This window comes from Micromys minutus (genome assembly GCF_963924665.1).
Source record: "Micromys minutus genome assembly, chromosome: X".
Classification (NCBI taxonomy): domain Eukaryota; kingdom Metazoa; phylum Chordata; class Mammalia; order Rodentia; family Muridae; genus Micromys; species Micromys minutus.
Genome location: NC_137970.1, coordinates 127105555 through 127114617, shown reverse-complemented (window position 1 = coordinate 127114617; position 9063 = coordinate 127105555). Strand labels below are relative to the sequence as shown.

Below are 9063 nucleotides of genomic sequence, written 5' to 3'. Positions count from 1 at the left end.
ACTCCACTTAAATAATATAACAAAAAATCCCTCAATAATATGCCCAGCTTCTTAGATTTAGTTATTTCCAGATATAGTCCAGTTGATGACCAAGATTAGCCATCACACCATGTTACCCTCTGGATTCCTAACCCACCACCTGTTCCATGCTTCCTTCCTTTCCTGCCTCTCATATCCTGCCTTCTGAGGTCTCCCCACAGTGATTCAACCAGGAGCCTGGATGTGATCTCCAGTCTCTCATGTCATATGTTCCTGATCCATCACTTGGCACCATTACATGGGTGTTTGTTATCAAAACTAGCCTGAAGTAAAAAAGCAGATAGATCACCCTTGCTTTTACCTTCTACATAAATATCTCTACTGCTTTTTGTACATGTGGATCAGCAAATAACTAGCTTTACCCAGACCCTGTCTCCACCCCATCCAGTATGTAGAAAGAAGGGTTGATGAGTTAAGTTTTATAACCGGCAAATCATAAATTAAGGGAGAAAGGATAACCAAAAGTGTTACCCTCCCTGATCTTCTGGCCTAAACAACAGCTAAAGGGCCAGAATTCTGATTCTATATGATCTGCCACTTACCTTCCTGTAGTAACCATCACAATGCACTACCAATGAGGTGCTTCCAACAAGTAGATCAGTTTCATCCTGCTGGATATCAGAAACCCAAAATCAAGATACGATGAGGCAGTACTCCCTTAGGAGGAGTACTTCCCTAGAAGACCTATCTGTCTCTTCTAGCTTCAGGGGATTCCAGAAATTCCTAGGTTGTACCTCTCTAGCCTCTCCCTCTTAGGGTACCTATCTAGTCTCTGCCTCTTGGGGTACCTGTCACACTGGAATCAATGCCCACCTAACCTAATGTCAGCTAACTACACCTACATGTACTCTTTTGCCTGATAAACAGGAATTTTGTTTAACACACTGTCATGTCACCAACAAAAACACTGGTCCTGAGCATCAAAGCCTGTTGAACCTCTGCTCTAAGCTAAGCCCTGGAAAGACAGTAGGAAGCACCACTACCATGTCCCTTACACTCATGGCCTAAGATAAGCATGATAGGAAAATGACCAAAGGGCAGAGTGTTTATACATTAAGCACACCAGTAGGCCCAGATAATGGGCAGTTGAACAGTCTACTCCTGGCAGAGGTAAGAACATGCATCTTACCTGCTTATTCCAGGACTAGGAAGCCATGAGACAGTCATCAAGAGGATAGTAAGAACAAAAACAACTTGAGCTTGGCCCTTCTATCTCCCACTTGGGAAAGCAACTTTGTTTTTAGACAGAGTTCTTATGATTTTGATATGGACTCAAGCAATTCTGCCTCAGCTTCCCAAGCAGCTGAAACTATAGGCATATGTCTCTATGGCCAGCTATCCACACAAAGGCAAGGAAGATATAAGCCCTTCTTGGTTTCTCACGGGAGTCCCACCACCCACCTCCATACTGCTTTAAGCAGAGGAAGTGATATCTCCAGGTTATGGGAGGAGAGATTCACCTACAAATCAAATAGGGGAGAAAGGCACTTGGATAAAATATAAAGACAAATCACAGACTTAAGGGTGCCTCTTGTTATTTACTTTAGACTCAGAGCCTGTGACCTGGCAGCCCTAAAGACCCAGGATCAACCATCTACAATCAATAAGCCAATTAAAAGAGCTAAGTTAATAGTGAAAAAAGGTTTATTCAGCGTCAGGTGTGACAGTTGTGTTTGGAAGACAGAGGCAACTGGATCTTTATGAGTTCAAGGCCAGCCTGGTCTACAAAGCAAGTCCTGGACAGCCAGGGCTGTTACACAGAAAGCCTGTCTCAAAAAAAAAAAAAAAAAAAAAAAAAAGTTTATTCAATGTGACCACATTGCCATATTGAAAAGAGAACAAACAGATCTAGGGACTCCCTTGCCAAGTCCATATTTAGGGTCATAACATGAGGTTAATGTTTAAATAGAAGGCACACATAAGCAGTTTTGATCTAAGTGTGACTACACTTGTCACTGACCCATCATCTGGATTTCAGTCTCATCCTGCAAGGTTATCTGACAAGCTTTCCCTGGAAATAAGATCTTCCTCTAACACTGGGACTCAGCCTTTTTCTTTTCCCAACAAGTGATTCTTGGGAGGAATTCCTATTCCCTGAAAGCCTTGTCTTATTAATCAAACATATGTTGTTACTTATCTAAATTTTCTAGAAACCTAGTGTTGAACAGTTAGCAGAGACATAAGTAGTTAGGCATACATCTTAAATCAGCTTTTGTTAATGTGAGTAGACCTTTATAACCTTAAAATTTATCACTATAAAAATCCATACAGATCCAAAATATTTTAGAAACCTGTTGTACTTTCCTGAGTTTAAAAAGAAGACTTAATGATGAGCAGAGGTCTCTGTAGAACTGAGAAGTTTTATAACTGTTACTTTATACCATGCAGTCATCTCATGCTGGCTTTGAACTCACAGAGATCCACCTACTTCTGCCTCCCAAGTACCAGGCTTAAGGCTGTGTGTGCATCACACACTATAGAATATTTTTATTCTTTTCAGGCATGACACTTCTGGTCAAGGTCCTCCAGAACCTTGTTCCAAGGACAAGACTGAAGACCAGGCACAGGGACAGGCCCTCATTCTCCATCCTCCTGGTACCTATGCCTGAGATGAATGAGCTGATGGTACCACTGAGGTTGAGCCTGAGAGCTGGCAGGACAAATGTGTGCAACAAGCCAAGACTTGTTGTCCCCATTGTCCTCTGGATTTCAGAGCTGTGAGTTGAGCTATGGAGACTTTCCAGCCTAGCCTCACCTATTTTATCATAGCCCATGAAAAAGCATATAGAAACAGGTGGAATAGCTTCTTGGGGACAAGGCACAAAACCCATGTGAGGCTTCAATACAACTTCCACACAGTTATCTCCTATTGGTTCTCATGAATATTATTCTTCCCACTAGGTAAAAGGCCACACAGTTTCTCTTCAACCCTACAATACAAAGAATTTTCTCTTGACTCCTGGTACAGCAGCCATGTGGCTACAGTGTGTAGACAAGGTTTTACAAACACATATTGATGATATAAAGCCTGTCAGCCCCATAATGGCAGAATCTTGCCCATCTTTCCCTAAAGCTGCCCCCACACCTTCCTCCACACACCAAGGGACACCAAAACTCATGCCAGTTTTTGAGAAAGATCCTTTTAAATCCTCAACCACTTTGAATGGTTAGACTGGGTTTTCAAAGCCTCAGATGGTATTGAAGTTTTAGAGCAAGGGAAAGCAGACAAAGGCACCAGAAAATGGTACTGACTTTTGTGCTCTTTGTGCTTAGAATGCTGTTGAAACCCTCAGGTTGCACCCCAATTTTTACTCCAAGACTTTGGGAGTAGGGAACTTGCTGGCATAGTATCCCTAAAGCAGAAGCTCCTATAAGTGTGTACCATAGGGAGCCTAAAATACAGAAGGAACATAGGAGTGATTGAGTAAATAAGAGGAAAAACTGAGGAGAGCAACCCAAAGCTACACCAAAGCTCTAATGAGGACACTCTGCTTTCACCTTACCTCTGGGTGTGTGTATGTATATGTATAGGATGCCCTTACTAAACTCGGGTTCTTTATAAGACCAGCAGGCACATCTAAGCACTAAGCATTTCTCCAGTGCATTACCTTAGTTCTGATACAAACATTAGTGCTAAGATTCATGGCCTGATCTGCAAAGATCAACTAAAATAGAATCTCTATATGCCTACACTGGATGAAATCAGGAACTTGTAGATAAAACAGTCAAATGTAACCACAGGTGTTTATAGCTGCATTAGAATAGAGACATTTTAAGTCTGGGCTATATTAACTGCCTGTCTTAGTCAGGGTTTGTATTCCTGACTAAGGACATCATGACCAAGAAGCAAGTTGGGGAGGAAAGGGTTTATTCAGCTTATACTTCCATATTGCTGTTTATCACCAAAGGAAGTCAGGACTGGAACCCAAGCAGGTCAGGAAGCAGGATGCAGAGGCCATGGAGGGATGTTACTTACTGGCTTGCTTCCCCTGGCTTGCTCAGCCTGCTTTATTATAGAACCCAGGTCTACCAGCCCAGGGATGGCTCCACCCACAATGGGCTGGGCCCTCACCCCTTGATCACTAGTTGAGAAAATGCCTTACAGCTGGATCTCATGGAGGCATTTCCTCAAGTGAGGCTCCTTTTTTTCTGGGATAACTCCAGCTTGTGTCAAGTTGACACAAAACCAGACCATACACTGCCTCTGGATGAGAAAACTGTAGTAGTACATGAAGCTCAGGTGAAGTTGCCTTTCACTGTGGCTCCAGGTCCAAGTGATAGTATTCAAGTAAAATCCAAGATTTTTATCCCTACATTGAACAGAATGAGGGAATAGGTGAAGTACTTCAGCTACCACTTCAACTCTGGGACACAAAAACACAGATGGGGACCCTCAATAGTCACCTAGAATTGTATTTAACACTAGTATAAGGTAGGATAACATAAAGCACAAGAGAGAAGTGAGGACATTCAGCTGATCACTCAGATGTAAAGACCAAGGACCAAAGGCAAAATAAGCCAGTAGCACTTCAGAAATGATGACACAATGTGCGAATCTTTCTGGAATAACCACTCTGGCACCAATGAGAGTGAAAGAGAAATGTCCCCAATAGAATGAGGGGACAGCTTCTGAAAGGTTTTAATTCTGGGTCTAATTTGTGAGCAGGGGACATTAACAACATGCTGACAGCCAAGCTGTGACAAGCAATGACCCATTGTTTGAGCTATTTTTCCAGGTCATTCTGTTCCAGGTAGCAAGTGAAGTCATGGTTGGCAAATAGGTAGAACAAGCAGTAATTTAAGTAAACCAAATAAATCAATAAACCAGTATCTAATATCTGGTCTTTTCTACCTTATTCTACTTTGGAGGCATGACAAGAAGCTCAGCAGACAGTAAAGGCTGCCTCAACTACCTGTAGCCACACAAATCAGAAATGGAGGTCCAAATGATGGCATTCAACTGAAATGCAAGATTTTGATCCCTACATTGAATAGAATGAGGGAAGAAGTGAAGTCATTCAGCTGCCACTTCAACTCTGGGACACAAAACCACAGATGGAGACCCTCAACTCTCACCTAGGATCTTGTTTAATACTAGAATAAAAGCAAAAGATAAAGATAGTTCCCTATCACCTCAGCTTTGAAGGTCACACCTATCACCCCACCCCTAGAGAGGTAGAGGCAGAAAGATGAGAAGTTCAAGGACATCCTTGGCTATATAACAAAGTAGGAGTCAGCCTGAGAAATATAAGCATCCCATCTCAGATTTTGAAATAAGGAATATCAATCTGACTGTGGTGTTTTGAATTAGAATGGCCCCTATACATTCATGTGTTTGAACACTTGGCCACAGGGAGTGGCTCTATTAGTAGGCGTGACCTTATTGGAAGAAGTGTGTCACTTGGGGAAGGTTTTCAGGTCTCATATATGTTCAGGCTACACTTAGTGTGGTTCACAGTCTCTTTCTTTGATGTCTGAGAATCATCAAGATGTAGAACTCTTGTCTCCTCCAGCACTGTGTCTGCATGTCTGCTATTATGCTTCCTTCCAGGATAATGGACCTGAACCTGTAAGCAGCCCCAATTAAATGTTGTCCTTATAAGAGTTGCCTTGATCATGGTGTCTCTTCACAGCAATAAAACCCAAACTAAGACATTGATATAAAGGTAATTCGCTGCATTATCTCTGGAATAGATCTGGAGACTTTGATAAAACACTATAAGTGTCAAGAGCCATCTAGGATAGGCTAAAGCTCGCAGGTGGCCTTCCTGGAGGTGGCCCACCATTTTTGCCTAGTCTGCAACTGGTGAGCTCAATGGCAAGGTTCCAAAAAGACTTCATCTCAGGATTGCTTCTTCCATCTGATAAACCTTTCCTGTCATTATTAAATTAATACACTAATCTCTGGGCATTAGCCCACCTTATTGATCAGATTTCCTGCAGATCAAAGTAAAGATGAACTTTCATGAATTAATGCTGTTTAGATGAATTAATGATTTTAGAGAATTCCTGATTTGATTCAAATAATCTTAGAAAGATGGTTTCAGTCATATTGCTAAAAAAAATCAAAGAATCAAAAATAGAATGTGCCCACTCCTCAGAATAGTAAGTAAAGGCTACATAATAAATACAATGAGTTTTCATCATCACACTAAAAGAAAAATAGACTTAGGACAATTTGTGTTCAAGAAAAAAACATTTATATACAAGTATAAAGCCACAGGTGTGCACTATGATAAGGCAAGGCCACAGAAAAACTGTTGCTTTGAACTTATAAGGAGCATATAGAATGAAACACTGCTTTGAACTTAATAGCAACATCCTTCTGTAACTCCCATTTATGTAACATTTTATCTCTGAGGTAATTTTCTAAAGAATTTTTTTGTCTAAGAAGGTATAAAAAGGTCAGATAAAAGAAATAAAATTGTTGGTGGTTGGATGGCTTAGGGAGCTCTATTCCAGGCCAGGCTGACTCCTGGCATCTAAATAAGATTGGAAATTAAAAATAAAGGAAAGTAGAAGCTTTTACTTAATGATTCTATTTGTTTAGTTTAACTGTATTTTCTCAATGTACTTTGTTTTGTTGCTGTTGTTTTTTAGATAGGGTTTCATACAGCCAGACTGGCCTCAAACTTGCTATGTAATAGAGGATGACTTTGAACTCTTGACCCTCCTACCTTTTTCTTGAGCATTGGTTCACAACCTGTGGGTCATTACCCCTTTGTGGGGTCACATATTAGATATCTTACAAATCTGATATTTACATTATGGTTCATAACAGTGGCAAAATTACAGTTATGAACTATGAACACAATAATTTTATTGGGGGTCACCACAATATGAGGAAATGTATTAAAGAGTCACAGCATTAGGAATGTTGAAAATCAAGTTTTTTGTTATTGTTTGTTTCTTGGTGGTTTTGGTTTTAGTTTTAGGCTTTTTTTTTTTTTTTTTTTTTTGGGAGGACTTGTGATTCATGAGATTCTATCTTAAAAATAAATACATAAGAGTACCAGAGTTTGTGGGAAGCTTGTTTCCTTCATTCTGTGTGAATGTGGATGTGTGGCACTGAGCCCATAAGAAGGAGGCCAAGGGGCCTGCACTGGTAGGGTCTGTGATTAATTGCCCTTAATCCTATCAAATAGCCCCAAGAATCTCTAAATTGGCTAAGTAGCAATTCATTCATCCCAGGGTGTAAGTTTTCAGAATCTCAAAGTAAAATTGCCTGGCTTAGGGCAGCTGAAATGGCCCAGCAGGTAAAATCAGTTTCATCAAATGCAAGTCTGACAGAACAACACAAGCACAGTGACCTAAAAGTTAGTTGTATTCTTCCTTCACATATATGTCATACCATGTGAACACACCCTCGTATATACATATTGTACATGCACACACAATAAAAGAATGTAAGTGCCTGGCTGAAGTGTCAGCCCTGGTGACTCATGCCTGTAATCTCATCACTCAGGAGACTGGTTCCTGAGGACTGCCAAAGTTCTAGTCCAGCCTGTATACATGGTGAGCTCTAACCTAACTTGGGATACAGCAGAGGTATCTGAAAACAAAAAGAAACAAAATGTCTGGCTGAGTGAGGTGTTTTATACCAGTAACCCTGGCACACCAGATACAGATACAACAAGATCAGATCAACAGGACCTTGTCTTAAAAAGCTGAGTACTAGACCAGTGAGATGGTTCAGTTGCTGTAGGAACCTGTTGCCAAGTTTGATGACCTCACTTTGATCTTTGAAACCCACATAATGGAAGGAAAAAAAAACCAACATCCTCAACTTGTCCTCTGATCTCTGCATACATGCTGCACACTGTGGCATATACATGCCTGTACATTACCCCCCCCCACACACACACATACATATACACAAATACATATACAAAATTCAAAAAGAATAAAAACTAAGGATAAAGAATTAAAACTTGACTAGAATTTACCTAGCATACCGATGACTCTGGGTCAGATCCCTGAAACAGGAAAAAAAAAAAAAAATAGGGGGAAGGGTAGCCCTCTGATTAAAAAATGAGAAAGCTGGTCTTGGTGGCAATACCTTTAATCCCCCCACTCTGGAAGCAAAAGTAAACAAATCTCTGAGTTCAAAGCCAGTCTGGTCTACATAGCAAGCTCCAAGCCAATAAAAACTACATAGTGAGACCTTGTCACCCCCCAAAAATTTAAATATGGGCTTTTCCTCATCAAAATAATTCAGAAAATGCCTTATAGTCCTGCCTACAACCCTATCTTATGGAGGCATTTTCTTTTTTCTTTTTTTATTTGTCTATCTACATCCCAAACGCTGACCCCCTTCCCGGCTTCCCCCTCACAGAGTCCCTCCCCCATCCCCCCTTCCCTTTACCTCTGAGAGGGTAGGCTCCCCCCCCATATCCCCTATGACCCTGGCATATTAAGTCTCTACAGGATTAGATGCATCCTCTCTCACTGAGGCCAGTGCAGCCTGTGTGTGCTCTTGGGTTGGTGGCTCAGTCTCTGAGAGCTCCCAGGGGTCCAGGTTAGTTGACTCTGTTATCTTCCTGTGGGGTTCCTATCCCATAGCATTTTCTTAATAACTGTTTCCTCCTTACAAATGACTTTAACTTCTGCCAAATTGACATAAAACTAACCAGCACACCCAGGTTGGCCTGGATTCACAGTGATCCTCCTGCCTCAGCCTTCTGAGTGCCAGGTCTATAGATTTGAGTCACTATACTGAATTATAGTGGTTAAAATTGATTCTCAGCTTGTTTGGAGTAAAAAGCACCTAGATTATGTTGAGCATGTTCAGGTGCTGGCAACTGAGCCCATAGCCTTACCTGTGTCCTACCACTGAGACTCTGTTGCCTACCTGAGATCATTCTGTATTCTTCATACCATGTTTTTTAAGCTCTAATGAGTTTATTGTGTATACTACAGGAGCATGGCTGACCCTCAGGCAGCTGCATCAAGAAAAAGTCCCACTACCACATGGGTAACATTCATGAAGTCTACTTCATTGGATTCCTACTTGTATTTTAATTG

At 41.1% G+C, this 9063-nt stretch overlaps 1 protein-coding gene across 1 annotated transcript in view; it reads right to left on the bottom strand.

The window, feature by feature from the left end:
- Nucleotides 1-9063, bottom strand: part of IKBKG (inhibitor of nuclear factor kappa B kinase regulatory subunit gamma) — a 54074-nt gene that overhangs the window by 43831 nt on the left and 1180 nt on the right. The gene's annotated exons all lie outside the window — the stretch shown is intronic.